Source organism: Macaca fascicularis, chromosome 18 (assembly GCF_037993035.2).
Source record: "Macaca fascicularis isolate 582-1 chromosome 18, T2T-MFA8v1.1".
Classification (NCBI taxonomy): Eukaryota; Metazoa; Chordata; class Mammalia; order Primates; family Cercopithecidae; genus Macaca; species Macaca fascicularis.
This window is the reverse complement of record NC_088392.1, coordinates 16,742,094-16,757,016: the sequence shown is the minus strand read 5'-3', so window position 1 is coordinate 16,757,016 and position 14,923 is coordinate 16,742,094. Positions and strand designations below refer to the sequence as shown.

General features: G+C 38.5%; 1 pseudogene; it reads left to right on the top strand.

Annotated features, from left to right (window-relative positions):
• The first annotated feature begins 3,666 nt into the window (after window positions 1–3,666).
• Window positions 3,667–9,975, top strand: LOC102129149 (aspartate aminotransferase, mitochondrial-like; annotated as a pseudogene).
• The last annotated feature ends 4,948 nt before the right edge of the window (window positions 9,976–14,923 follow it).

The window sequence follows — 14,923 nt, the reverse complement described above, 5'->3', positions numbered from 1 at the left end:
GAATGTTTTGGAATAAATATAGGCCTTGAGATAAGAAAATAACATAATGCATATAGCCTCCGTCACTAATAAAATAAGCTTTAAGGAAATACTTTGTTCTGGAGTGGCCAATGGTCAATGTTTTCAACTCACTAAATGGTTAACCCTCAGCATCCAATTAATTCACTCGACACCTCTCTTTTCTGTGTCATCATTAATGTTTATAAGGTTGAGTATTTACAGTTTATAGAGCACAGTTTTAGTCCTGGTGGGGAAGAACCAAAAATTCATACAAGTGGGAAAAGGGTAAAGAGAAAACACAGGAAACAAAATAATATAGGCTGATATGGTTTGACTGTGTCCCCACCCAGATCTCATCTTGAATTGATAATCCCCACATGCTGAGAGAGACCCAGTGGGAGGTGATTGAATCATGGGGGCGGTTACCCTCATGCTGTTCTCATAATAGTGAGTTCTCATGAGATCTGACGATTTTATAAGGGGCTTTCCCCGCTTTACTCGGCACTTCTCCTTCCTGCCGTCATGTGAGATAGGATGTGTTTGCTTCCCCTTCCACCATGAATGTAAATTTCCTGGGACCTCTCCATCCCTGTGGAACTGTGAGTCAATTAAACCTCTTTCCTTTATAAATTACACAGTCTCAGGCAGTTCTTTATAGCAGCGTGAGAATAGACTAATCCATAAGCCCATGATCAAATGTTGAAGCTGAGTGTAATAAAAGAGCTAGCTTTAACCAAATGCAGAGTAGGGCATCCTTCCTCTCCTCTCTGCAATGGGAGTTCTAAACATTTAAAATTTCCCCACCATGTATATAAAGCATTAAAGTGCCACAGTACTGAGTTGGGAGTTTGGAAGACACTTTGGGATCAAAAAACTTTGTTTGGCATTTAATTGTTGGAGTAGGGTGGGACCAGATGAGCAAATATATGGGGTTGTTGGGAGAGAAGGTGCTACTTAAAGCCACTCTCTGAAAGTCCTTTGCTTTGATGTCACAATTTTAAATACATTATCCGTTTTCAAAGAATTCATGCCATGTGTAATGCCTACGAACTGGAATGTGTATGGTCTAGTTTTCAAGCTATAATGTTGAGAGAGGCATTATTGAAACCAAAATTAAGATTTTTACTCACAACATGTAAGAGACTTCAATTGCTTTGCTCACTGCCAATTGTACTAAACAGGCTGGATCCTTCTTATTCTCTGATACCTTCAAACCTCCAGGGGCCTTTTAGTCTTCTGCCTTATACACAATGTCTCTCATCTACAGCCTTCACCATCTTGGTTCCTTGAGCCCTCTTCTGCATCCTACATATCAACAAAGCCCATTTCCCCTTGACACAATCTCTGATTGCTTTTCCTTTAAAAATCTTTGCATGTACCTTTCATATATTTTTTCATAAAGGGAAGATTATATAAATGTATGGAAGATGTCGAACACCAACCATTGCTTGTTCAATCATAGGTGGCTATAGGGAGAGGCCTGTGAACCCTCATACACTTACAATATTCAGCCCCCACACAGGTCAAGCAGCTCTTTTCCAACAAGAGCACTCTTTTTTTTTTTTTTCTTTTTTTGAGACGGAGTCTCGCTCTGTCACCAGGCTAGAGTGCAGTGGTGCAATCTCAGCTCACCGCAAGCTCCGCCTGCCAGGTTCACGCTATTCTCCTGCCTCAGCCTCCCGAGTAGCTGGGACTACAGGCTCCCGCCACCACGCCCGGCTAATTTTTTTTGGTATTTTTAGTAGAGACGGGGTTTCACCGTAGCCAGGATGGTCTCGATCTCCTGACCTCATGATCCAGCCGCCTCAGCCTCCCAAAGTGCTGGAATTACAGGCGTGAGCCACCGCACCCGGCCCAAGAGCACTCTTATAGCATGATGCTGTTTTGTCCTTAGAGTCCCAAGTGGCCATACCCCTGTTTACGTATTCCCGTTCCAATTTATTTTCCTTAGTGTTGTATGTCTCAGTACACACAAGCATGGGATAGTGTGAGTTGTTAATGAAGTTTTTAATGTCAGGATTCGTCCTGTTATCTCTAAGTCGAATAACTTGGACTTTGTTTTCCTTTTGTCCAGTTGACCTCAGTTTCCCTGGTTTTAATTTCTTAGAGTATACAGTATGCCGTAAGTGTTAAAAGAGTGCCAGTAAAATCTTCTTGCTGTAAAATTTCACCAGTTGGCATCAGCCAAATGACTAGAACTTTATTTTAGAGAGTTATTCTTTTGTTTCAGGAATGGTGATGGAGAATTTCCCTCTTAACATTCGGATCACACTAAAGATAAGAAACAATCAGTTCTTTTTTTTTTTTTTTTTTTGAGATGGAGTCTCGCTCTCTTGCCCAGGATAAAGTACAGTGATGCAATCTCAGTTCACTGCAAACTCCACCACCCGGGTTCAAGTGATTCTCCTGCCTCAGCCTCCTGAGTAGCTGGAATCACAGGCACATGCCACCATGCCTGGGTAACTTTTGTATTTTTAGTAGAGACAGCGTTTCACCATGTTGGCCAGGGTGGTCTTGAATTCTTGACCTTAGGTGATCCACCCACCTTGGCTTCCCAAAGTGCTGGGATCACAGGTGTGAGCTACCATGCCCGACCATAAGCAATCAGTTCTTAAATACAAAAAGTTAATGGAGGAACTAGAAGTGAAAATGATTATTTTTATTTTGTTTTATTATTTTAATTTAAATTTTTAAAAATAATTTCAACTTTTATTTTAGATTTTAGGTGTACATGTGCAGAGTCATTACATGAGTATATTGTGTGATGCTGAGACTTGGAGTACAATTGATTTTATCACCCAGGTACTGAGCATAGTACCCAGTAGATTGTTTTTCAGCCCTCTCTTCCCCATCTAGTAGTTCAGTGTCTATTGCTGCTATCTTTATGTCTATGAGTACCCAATGTTTAGCTCCCACTTACAAGTAAGAACATGTGGTATTTGGTTTTCTGTTCCTCTGTTAATTTGCTTAGGATAATGGCCTCCAGCTGCATCCAAGTGACTGCAAAAGATATGATCTCATTCTTTTATGGATGTGTAGTATTCCATGATATATACACACCACATTTTCTTTATCCAATCCACAACTGATGGGCACCTGGGTTGATTCCCTGTCTTTGCTATTGTGAATAGTGCTGCAATGAACATACAGGTGCATGTTTGTCTTTATGACAGAAAATTTATTTTCTTTTAAACATATACCCAGTAATGGGATTTCTGGTTTGAATAATAGTTCTAACTCCTGTGAGAAATCTCTAAACTGCTTTCCACAATGGCTAAACTAATTTACATTCCCATCAATGGTGTATAAGCCTTCCTTTTTCCCTTTTCCTCTGCAGCCTCACCAGTATCTATTGTTTTTTGACTTTTTAATTTATTTACATTCAAGGTTATTATTTATATGTGAGGGCATATTCCTCTCACTTTATTAATTGATTTCTGGTTCTATACTTATTTTTGGTTTCTTTCTCTCTTATTGTTTGTCATTGTTGTTTGGTGTTTTTTTTTTTTTTTTTGTCATGGTAATATTTGTGTTTTATCTCTTCTTTGTTTGTGTGTTTGCTCCAGCAGTGGTTTATATATATATATATTTTAAATGATGGTACATGTTATTCTTTTGCTTCCAGTCATAGGACTAAAGAGTTTTTGTAGTGCCAATTTAGTGGCGATGGATTCCCTCAGCTTGTTTGTTTGGCAAAGACGTCAGTTCTCCTTCATGTGTGAAGAATATGAAACCAAACTAAATGTTCAGCATGGATGGATGAAGAAAATGTGGTGTATATATATATATACACACACACATATATATATACACACACAATGGAATACTATTCAGACATAAGAAAAATAAAATCATGTCATCTGCAGCAACATGGATGGAACTAGAAGTCATTATGTTAAGTATTAAGTTTAAGAAGCCAGGCATAGAAAGAAAATGACTCACATTCTCACTCACATGTGGGAGCTAAAAAAGTTGTAGAGATGTTTCACCTCCTTGGTTAGATGTATTCCTAGGTATTTCTTTTTTCTTTTTCTTTCTTTTTTTTTTTTTTTTGCAGCTCTTTTAATGGTATTGCATTCTTGATTTTATTCTCAGCTTGAATGTTATTGGTGTATAGAAATACTACTGATTTTTGTTCATTGATTTTGTATCCTGAAACTTTACTGAAGTTTAGATCCAGGAGACATTTGGCAGAGTCTCTGGGGTTTTCTAGGTATAGAATAATATCATCTTTGAATAGAAATAATTTGGCTTCCTTTTTTTTTTTTTTTTTCTATTTGAATGCCTTTTATTTCTTTCTCTTGCCTGATTGCTTTGGCTAAGTCTTCCTCCTTTTTATTTTGTATTTCAGATTCCAAAGGGTGACGAAAGTACCCATTGCCTATTTAGAAGAAATTTTAGTCCAATTTTGTCATTTCACTATATACCAAAACTGTGTTCTTTAAATCCATAAAGGTTGGTGACTTCCTCACAGTCATACAATATGTTCACATTCATCTAGGGATAATATTTTGGTCTTTCCCTACGGTATCATTCTGCAAGTGTTATAAAGAAAAGGAAGAAAGGAAAAGGGGCAGGTAGGGAGAGAAAGAGGGAGGGAAAAGTTCTCGTTATATAATCAGGCAATGCATATTTGATTTACCTTTAGAATCTGAATTCTAATATTTTATATATTATTTTACACTTTATGTAGTGATAACTGCTTCATTATCAAACTTGATTAAACAACCTCACTCTGGCCCCCTCCCCACAATGGTAGTCAGCATCATGGAAGATAGATCTGAACTGCTTGGAAGAAATAGATATTTCTTTCTTTTTCTTCTCTCTGATTATTTTGTTAGAATAATCAGAGTATGTGTGAGAATTTGTCCTTGTCATAGAATCTGTGCTCTTAGACATTTTGTTCCCAGAGGATTCTGTCAAGATATTCATTGAAGAAAGCAGAATTATTGCAGTTTCAAAACTCTTTGACAAATGTTTTTTCCCTGTATTCTAATGCCTAAATCTCAGTATTAAAAATAGTCATGTTTAAGGACTGAAGTCATCATCCTTTGTAAAACCAGTATCTCCAATTTTAATGAATGTGATTATCTTTGATAAATGTCATTCCATTTCTTTTTGGTGAACCCCTGTGGCTATTCATCTTTCATAAGAATAGCTGAAAATAACTAGAAATTTTAAAACAGCATTAAACATAAATGAAACAGTGAAAAATAAATTCCTGGAAAAAAAATCAGGAAATTGACTTGTTTGAAATCAAATATTTTCAAGAGAAAGATTACCTTTAAATAAATAAGTGTGCTCAAAGCCAAGAGTTGTGGCTGGTACCTCTAATCTCAGCAATTTGGGAAGCTGAGGTGGGGGGTTTGCTTGATGCCAGGAATTTGAGATGAGCCCAGACAACATAGCCAAATCTTGTCTGTACAAATATACATATATATATATATGTGAGTGTGTGTGTGTATATATGTGTGTGTGTGTGTATATATGTATATATATATATGTCAGGTATGGTGGTACACAACTGTAGTCCCAGATATTTAGGAGGCTGAAGTAGGAGGATGGCTTGGCCCAGGAATTTGAGGCTGCAGTGAGCTACGATTGCATGGCACCATTGCTAGTTCCTTCAAGAAATAAAAAAATCAACCAGAAGGGATCAGTGTCAAATATGGAGAATTTCATATTTTTTCTTTTAGGTACAAATTTGTGTAAGAAGTGAATTTATATAAAATAGAACAAACTGGTCAAAAGTCTGTAAAAATATCTGAAGTCAAGAATAATTTTTGATTTATTTATTTATGGGGAAATTTCTATATTCTCTTGTAGCAATTAATGTTATGGAAAGACAGTATCCACTGAAAATCTAGTTTAGGAATTAAAGTAAGATGAGAAATTAATCTTTAAAAATTGTTTTTGCCTTTGTAGATCATATCGATAAGAATATGAAAACATTATTGACTTTGCTAAAATACAATCTTATGTTTAAGGAGTCATTTAAGAAAAACACAATTCAAAATTATGAATTAGGACTTTAAGCATTGCAAAAATGCTCCCGGCTTATGCTTCACCCATTTTTCAACTTATATGATGTAAATTTTGGAGGAAGAGCTCACATAATTCCTTGTTTGCCATTCAAATTTTCTGTTCCTATTTTCTGTGCTCAAATGCAGAAGGTACGTTAATGGAACCTGAATCATCATTCATCCAGTAAAATCCCTGCTCTTCATTCATTCAATCAATACTTTTAATTCATTCCATTTAATCACCAGTACCCATTTTGTATTCTTCCTTCTCAACATAAGCATCTATTCTCATGTCTTTTTCTTTATAAGTGCTTTTGGAAAAGGCATATATTTTTTATGTGTGTACATTTTCAACTTATGTAAATGCTATTAGTTTACAGATAAGATAATATGTTTTTAAAAATATTGTTACTTGGCATTATGTTTATAAGATTCATCCATGTGACTATATGTACATCTAGTCCGTTGCTTCCTTTTACTCTGTAGTACCATATGAAGGGCATCCATCAACCTTTATCTATCCATTCTCCTTGCAATGAACTTGCCAAACCTCACCTTCAACGCCAGTCTTCCCCAAATAATGCTGTAATAAATGTTACACCTCTCCTCTTAGAAGTCTGCATGAGAGCCGGGCGCAGTGGCTCAAGCCTGTAACCCCAGCACTTTAGGAGGCCGAGGCAGGCGGGTCACGAAGTCAGGAGATCAACACCATCCTGGCCAACATGGTGAAACCCCGTCTCTACTAAAATACAAAAAAAAATTAGCTGGTCATGTTGGCACCTGCCTGTAATCCCAGCTACTTGGGAGGCTGAGGCAGGAGAATAGCTTGAACCAGGGAGTGGGAGGTTGCAGTGACCCGAGATCGCGCCACACTCCAGCCTGGCAACAGAGTGAGACTCCGTCTCAAAAAAAAAAAAAAAAACAAACAGTCTGCATGAGAAATTTATTGGCATATCTAACTAGTAGTGGAACTGCTGAATCACACTGCAGGTGGGATTATACAAAATTTAGTTAAATGTACCAGATGCTCTCCACAGGGGCTGCTGCAGTTTACAATTCCAGGTCTCCACACCCCATCAGTTATCCATCTTTCCAATTTTTGTTAATCCAATAGGTGTCAAGTGATGTTGCTTTGCTTTGATTTGCATGTCTCTGATTTCTAGCAAGTTTGAGTGTATCTTTATGTATTTATGTACAGTTAGTCTTTTGGTGTCCATGGGAGATTGGATCCAGGACCTTCCGCAAATACCAAAATATGCAGATGCTCAAGTCCCTGATATAAAATGGTGTAGTATTTGCATATAACATATGCACATGCTCCCATATGATTTAAATTATCCCTAGATTACATATAATACCTAAGACAATGTAAACTCTATGTAAATATTGATTATACTGTATTGTTTAGGGAATGATGACAAGAAGAAAAGTCTGTGCATGTTTAGTACAGACACAACCATTCGTTTTTATATGTGAATATTTTCCATCCTCAGTTGGTTGAATCCACTAATATAAAACCCACAAACAGGACCCGGCTCCCTGTGTGTGTGTCCGCTCGCCCTCTGCTGCGTCCTGCGGCGGCCCACTGCCCTCCTACCGTCCACCGTGGCTCTGCTGCACTCCGGCCGCGTCCTCTCCGGGATCGTCGCCGCCTTCCACCCGGGCCTCGCCGCCGCGGCCTCTGCCAGAGCCAGCTCCTGGTGGACCCATGTGGAAATGGGACCTCCAGATCCCATTCTGGGTGTCACTGAAGCCTTTAAGAGGGACACCAATAGCAAAAAGATGAATCTGGGAGTTGGTGCCTACCGGGATGATAACGGAAAGCCTTAGGTGCTGCCTATCGTCCACAAGGCAGAGGCCCAGATTGCCGCAAAGAATGTGGACAAGGAATACCTGCCCGTTGAGGGACTGGCTGAATTTTGCAAGGCATCTGCAAAACTAGCCCTGGGTGAGAAGAGCGAAGTCTGGAAGAGTGGCTGGTTTGTCACTGTGCAGACCATTTCTGGAGCTGGAGCCTTAAGGATCGGAGCCAGTTTTCTGCAGAAATTTTTTAAGTTCAGCCGAGATGTTTTTCAGCCCAAACCAAGCTGGGAAAACCACACACCCATCTTCAGGGATGCTGGCATGCAGCTACGAGGTTATCGGTATTGTGACCCCAAGACTTGCGATTTTGACTTCACAGGCGCTGTGGAGGATATTTCAAAAATACCAGAGCAGATTGTTCTTCTTCTGCATCCCTGTGCCCACAATCCCACGGGAGTGGACCCGCGTCTGGAACGGTGGAAGGAAAGAGCAACAGTGGCGAAGAAAAGGAATCTCTTTGCGCTCTTTGACATGGCCTACCAAGGCTTTGCCAGTGGTGATGGTGATAAGGATGCCTGGGCTGTGCGCCACTTCATCGAACAGGGCATTAATGTTTGTCTCTGCCAATCATATGCCAAGAACATGGGCTTATATGGTGAGCGTGTAGGAGCCTTCACTATGGTCTGCAAAGATGCGGATAAAGCCAAAAGGGTAGAGTCACAGTTGAAGATCTTGATCCATCCCACCTATTCCAACCCTCCCCTCAATGGGGCCCGGATTGCTGCTGCCATTCTGAACACCCCAGATTTGTGAAAACAATGGTTGCAAGAAGTGAAAGGCATGGCCGACCGCATCATTGGCATGTGGACTCAACTGGTCTCCAACCTCAAGAAGGAGGGTTCCACCCACAACGGGCAACACATCACTGACCAAATTGGTATGTTCTGTTTCACAGGGTTAAAGCCTGAACAGGTGGAGCAACTGACCAAGGAGTTCTCCATCTACATGACCAAGGACGGCCGCATCTCTGTGGCAGGGGTCACCTCCGGCAACGTGGGCTACCTTGCCCATGCCATTCATCAGGTCACCAAGTAATGTCCCTGGTGCAAGGAAACAGAGACAACCTTTCTGTCCTCAGCCTCTGCTATTGAGAGCTTCACACAGACGATGAGAGAAGGTGGATGGTGCTGAGTGGATCATTTCTTTCAACCACAGTGTGTAACACTCAGCATTTGAATGTTTCTCAGAAAAGAACATGTAGTGACACAGGGCAGAGGCATCCGTGGCTGGCGTCTGGAACATTAAACCAAACTCTCTCCCCTGTCCTTTTATCTCCAACTTTTTTCAAAGAGTTTACATGTGCAAGAAAGTCATTGCACCAAAAAACCTGTCAATTATACCATTGCAATATTTCAGAAGTTTTAACTGAAGTGTCAGTTTCCTTGTGAGAAATAGCACACTTAGAGGCTTTGAGAGAAGACCTAGTTCTGTCATGAACAGTCGGCCTTGTGTCTGTCCTCCCATCTTGGAGCAACCTTATCAACAGGCCGCACTGCAGAAATGATGTTTTATGAAAACCAATGAGGCTGCTGCCACTCCAGCAAGGAAAATAATGCAATTTCCTGTCTTATGTAAGAAAAAGAGAGCCTTCTCTTTTCAAAAAAAAAAAAAGAGAGCCTTGTCATTGCTGTTCTTTTCCTTACGTACAAACATTTTTAACTACTGCAGATTTTCATCCCATTCTACTGCTTGACTGACCATCAACTCCATCCTATTGAGATTTATTTAAGAATGAAGAACATAATTTTCTGCTGATGCCATACCTTCACCTTTCTCAGCAAAGAATAGTGGACAGTAGGAAACTGTACTTTATCTAGGCATCCTCTTGAATGATTGTGCAAGTTTCTCTGGTTGGGATGTTGTCTCTGCCCAGTTGGACCTCCTCCCTTTGTTGAATGCGCTATACAGTCACTCGTCTCACACCGTGAGTCCAGTGGTGCAGGGTGGTACCAGGAAAGAGGATATTCTAGGCTTTGTGTGCTGCTAGCTGGGCTCAGGCTTCACCTACCGGAAAGAACCACCATCTGCTCTAACCATGTAGACTTATTGAGGCCTGGTTTCTCTGTTACAATAAAATTACTGTAGACCCCCCCCCCCAAAAAAATATAAAACAAAACCCATAGATACAGAGAGCTGACTATACTTCCTAAGTTTGGAGTTTCTTATTCAGACCCTTTGCCCATTTTTCTATTGCAGTTACTGTCATTTTCCTATCAATTAACAATGTCTATATATTTATACATGGTATTTTCTGAATATTATTCACTTTTTTGCCAAGACATATAAGACTCTTCTCTCATTTTTTTCGCTATAAGAACCATCCATATTATATGTCTTTGAATAGAAATCTTTAATTTTGATACAATCAAATTTATCATGCATATGCCTTATTATTTTTACTTTTGAAGTTTTACCAAGTCATGCTTTATAAATATGTATATATATGCATATAAATCCTGTATTTCTATTAACTTTAATATAAAGTTTTTTTCCTCTTACACATTTAGTTTTTAATCAATTTTTTATATGTGTAATGTAGGGATTCAGTTTTATTTTTTAAAGAAGTTAGTTTTACAAATACATTATTTTTTATTGATCCATAATATTTTACTTATTTATGGAGTAATGTGATATTTTGTTACATGCATAAAATGTGTAATGATCAAGTCAGGGTATTTGGGATATCCATCATCTTGAATACTTATCATTTCTATCACTTGGGAACATTTCAAGTCCTCTCTTGTAGCTACTTTGTTATATGCCGTATATTATTGTCATTTCTAGTCATTCTAGTTCACTGTCAAACATTAGAAGTTATATCTTCTATTTAACTGTATGTTTGCACCCATTAATCAACCTCTCTTCATCCCCTCTCCCACTCACATACTCTTCTGCCTCTGGTATCTATCATTCTACTCTCTACCTCCATGAAATCAACTTTTTTAGCTCCCACATGTGAGGACATGAGTATTTGTCTTTCTATGCCTAGCTTTCTAAACTTAATACTTAACATAATGACTTCCAGTTCCATCCATGTTACTGCAGATGACATGATTTTATTCTTCTTAAGTCTGAATAGGATTCCATTGTGTATATATATGTATATATATACACACACCACATTTTCTCCATCCATCCATTGCTGAACATTTAGTTTTGTTTCATACATATGTTATTGTGAATAGTGCTGCAATAAATGTTGGAGTGCTTATATCTCTTTGTTATACTGATTCCTTTCCTTTAGGATAAATACCCAGTAGTGAAATGGCTGGATTGTATAGTAGTTTTATTTTTAGATTTTTGAGAAGTTCCACACTGTTTTCCATAGTGGCTATACTAATTTACATTTTCACTAACAGTGTATAAGAGTTCTTGATTACTCCAGCAAGTGGCTTATTGATGTTATCTTTTCAAAACACAAACTTTTTTGTTTACCCTTTGTATTATTTTGTCTCTATTTTGTTTAATTCTGTTCTGATCTTTATTTTATTCCTTCTACTAATTTTGGTTTCGGTTCACTCTTGCTTTTCTAATTTCTTAGGTGCATGGTTAGATTTTTAAAAAAATTCTACTTTTTGGATGTAGGTGTTTATTGCTTTAACCTTCCTCTTAGCACTGTTTTTGCTGTATCCCATAGGTTTTGGTATGTTGTGTTTTTATTTTGATTTGTTTCAAGAAATTTTTTTTGATTTCCTTCTTAATTTCTTTCTTGAGCAGGTTATTTAATTTTTAAATTTCATCCTTAATTTCTCCCAGGACATGTTATTTAATTTCCATGTATTTGTAAAGTTTCCAAAGTTTCTTTTGTTAGTGACTTCTAGTTTTGTTGATTGTGGTTTGAAAAGATAATTGACATGATTTCTATTTTTAAATGTTTGTTGAGACTTGTTTTGTGTCCTAACATATGATCTATTCTGGACAATGTTCTGTGTACCGATGAGAAGAATGTGTATTCTGTAGTGGTTGTACGAAATGTTCTTTAAATGTCTGTTAGGTCCACTTGGTCTAAGTCTGTTTTATCTGATATAGGTATAGCTACTCCTGCTTACTTTTGGTTTCTGTTTGCATGGAATATTATGTTACATTCCCTTACTTTCTGTCTATATGTGTCTTTACAGGTGAGATAAGATTCTTGTAGGTAGCATATAGTTGGGTCATTTTAAAAATTCATTCAGCCAGGCTGTATCTTTTAAGTGGCAGGCTTAATTTATTTACATTCAAGGTTATTATTGATAGGTGAGGGCATATTCCTATTATTTTATTAACTGATTTCTGGTTCTATACTTATTTTTTCTTTCTTTCTCTCTTATTGTTTGTCGTCGTTGTTTGGTGGTTTTTCTGTCATGGTAATATTTGTGTTTTATCTCTTCTTTGTTTGTGTGTTTGCTCCACCAGTGGTTTTTATATATATACATATTTTAATGATGGTACATATTATTATTTTGCTTCCAGGCATAGGACTAAAGAGTTTTTGCAGTGCCAATTTAGTGACGATGAATTCCCTCAGCTTGTTTGTTTGGGAAAGATGTCAGTTCTCCTTCATATATGAAGAAAAACGTTGTTGGTATAATATCCTTGGCTAGCAGTTTTTTCTTTCAGGATTTTAAATGTATTATCCCATTCTCTCTGGCCTGTAAGGTTTCTGCTGAGATATCCACTCTTAGTGTGATGAGAATTCTCTTATAAGTGACTAGACACTTTTCTATTGATGTTTTTAGAATTATTTCTTTGTCTTCGACTTCTGACAATATGACTATAATGCGTTGTGAAGAGCTTTTTAATTGTATCTGCTTGGGGATTTCTGAGCCTCCTATTTGTGGATGTGTAAATCTCTTACTAGACAGAAAGTTTTCATCTATTGTATCTTTAAGTAGGTTTTATAATCAATTCATTTTTTCCTTACCTTCTGGGATACCAAATATTTGAATATTCAGTCATTTTATGGTGTCCCATCTGTCAGGTAGGCTTTGCTCATTTTTAAAAAATTCTTTTTTCTTTCTTTTTTTTTTTTTTTGAGATGAGTTTTGCTCTTGATGCCCAGGCTGGAGTGCAGTGGTTCAATCTCAGCTCACTGCAAACTCTGCCTCCCAGGTTCAAGTGATTCTCCTGCCTCAGCCTCCCAAGTAGCTGGGATTAGAGGCATGCTCCACCACACCCAGCTAATTTTGTATTTTTAGTAGAGATAGGGTTTCTCCATGTTGGTCAGGCTGGTCTTGAACTCCTGACCTCAGGTGATCCACCTGCCATGGCCTCCCAAAGTGTTGAGATTACAGGTGTGAGCCACCATGCCCGGCCTCTTTTTTCTTTATTTTTGTCTAACTGGCTTACATTAAAAGATCTGTCTTCAAGTTCTGAGATTCTTTCTTCTGCTTGATCTAGTCTATTGTTGAAGCTTTTGAACATATTTTGTATGCATTCAATTAATTCTTCAGTTCCAGAATTTCTGTTTGGTTCTTTTTTATGATATCTATCTCTTTGGTAAATTTCTCATTCATTGTTCTGTTTCTCTGAATTCTTTTTATTGTTTTTCATAATTCTTTTGTATCTCACTGAGCTTCTTTAATATTTCAAATTTTAAAAAATTCCTTAAATTCATTTTTTTCTATAATTTCTTAAATATCATTTTAAAATCAAGATAAATTGCTGGAAAATAATTATGTTCCTTTGGAAATATCATATTTCCTTGTTTTTTCATGTTTCCTGTGTCTTTATGTTGATATCTGCACATCTGGTATAACAGTCGCTTCTTCCAACTTTTTGAATTTGCTTTCAAAGGGGGAGGACTTCTTCCTGAAGCTGTATGTATAGTGTTGGTTGTGTAGGGTACTTTGGCTTTGTTTCTCGGTATATGTAGTAGTGTAGTCTCTGTATGATTTCTTCGACTGTAAATAGCATCAGTGATGTCTGTGATTTCCTTGGTGGCTTAGGGTGTGGTTGTTAGTGGATACTGTGGTGAAGTTTTGCTGAGCCCTGAGATGCTACATGGGCCAGCCTTCAGGCTCCAGTCATGGCAGCAGTGGGCTGAGTATTCCTGTCGTTGGGCTTCAGAGTGGCGTATGCTGGCACTGGTGTTAGTGGGTTCAGGCAGGCCAATTCTTGGGCCTTCATGTAGCTTGCTTGGGTGCTGGAAATGACAATGGTGGACTGAATGAGTGGTTAGGTTCTTGGCCCTTGCGTAGTGTGTGTGGTATGGACAATGGTGGTAGCAATAGTTGGCCAACCTTCTGGGACCCAAGTGGTTCATGCTGATGTTGGCAATGGCTGTGGTGGGTGGGGTGGGTGAATCCCCAGGCCTGCATGTGGGTGCCTTCCAGCTGTGTAGGTAGCGGTAGGTTGGTTGGGCCTGACTTCAGATCCCAGTAAAAGAGCTCAGGTGCCAATGGTTGTGGACTGAGCTGGGCAATCCCCAGAAACCTGGATGGCATGCTTAGGTACTGGGAGGGCCAGAGCTGGGCTGGGCAGAGCTGTTCTCAGGCCTCTTGATGGTGCATGCAGTCGCTGGTTGTGGTAGGCAGGTACAGGGTGCAAATATATATATATTTAAAAACTTGTGCTTTTCCGATGATTTGTGGAACACCTTTATCAAATATTATCTACGTGTATATATAAATGAGTATATTTCTGAGCACTCTATTTTATTGGGCTATTTGTTTTTACATACATCTCATACAGTAATTACTATGGCTTTATACTATGTTAATACAGGTAATGAATGACTCCTTCTCTTCACTCTTCTTTTTCAAAGCTGAATTAATTTTTTGTGGCCATTATAGATTTTAGACTAAGATTACAAAATCCTCAAAACATTTCAACTGAAACTTTGATAAAAATCTGTATTAGTGGCCGGGTGCGGTGGCTCACGCCTGTAATCCCAGCACTTTGGGAGGCCAAGGCAGGTGGATCATGAGGTCAGGAGATCGAGACCATCCTGGTTAACATGGTGAAACCCCATCTCTACTAAAAATACAAAAAATTAGCCGGGTGTGGTGGTGACCACCTGTAATCCCAGCTACTCAGGAGGCTGAGGCAGGAGAATG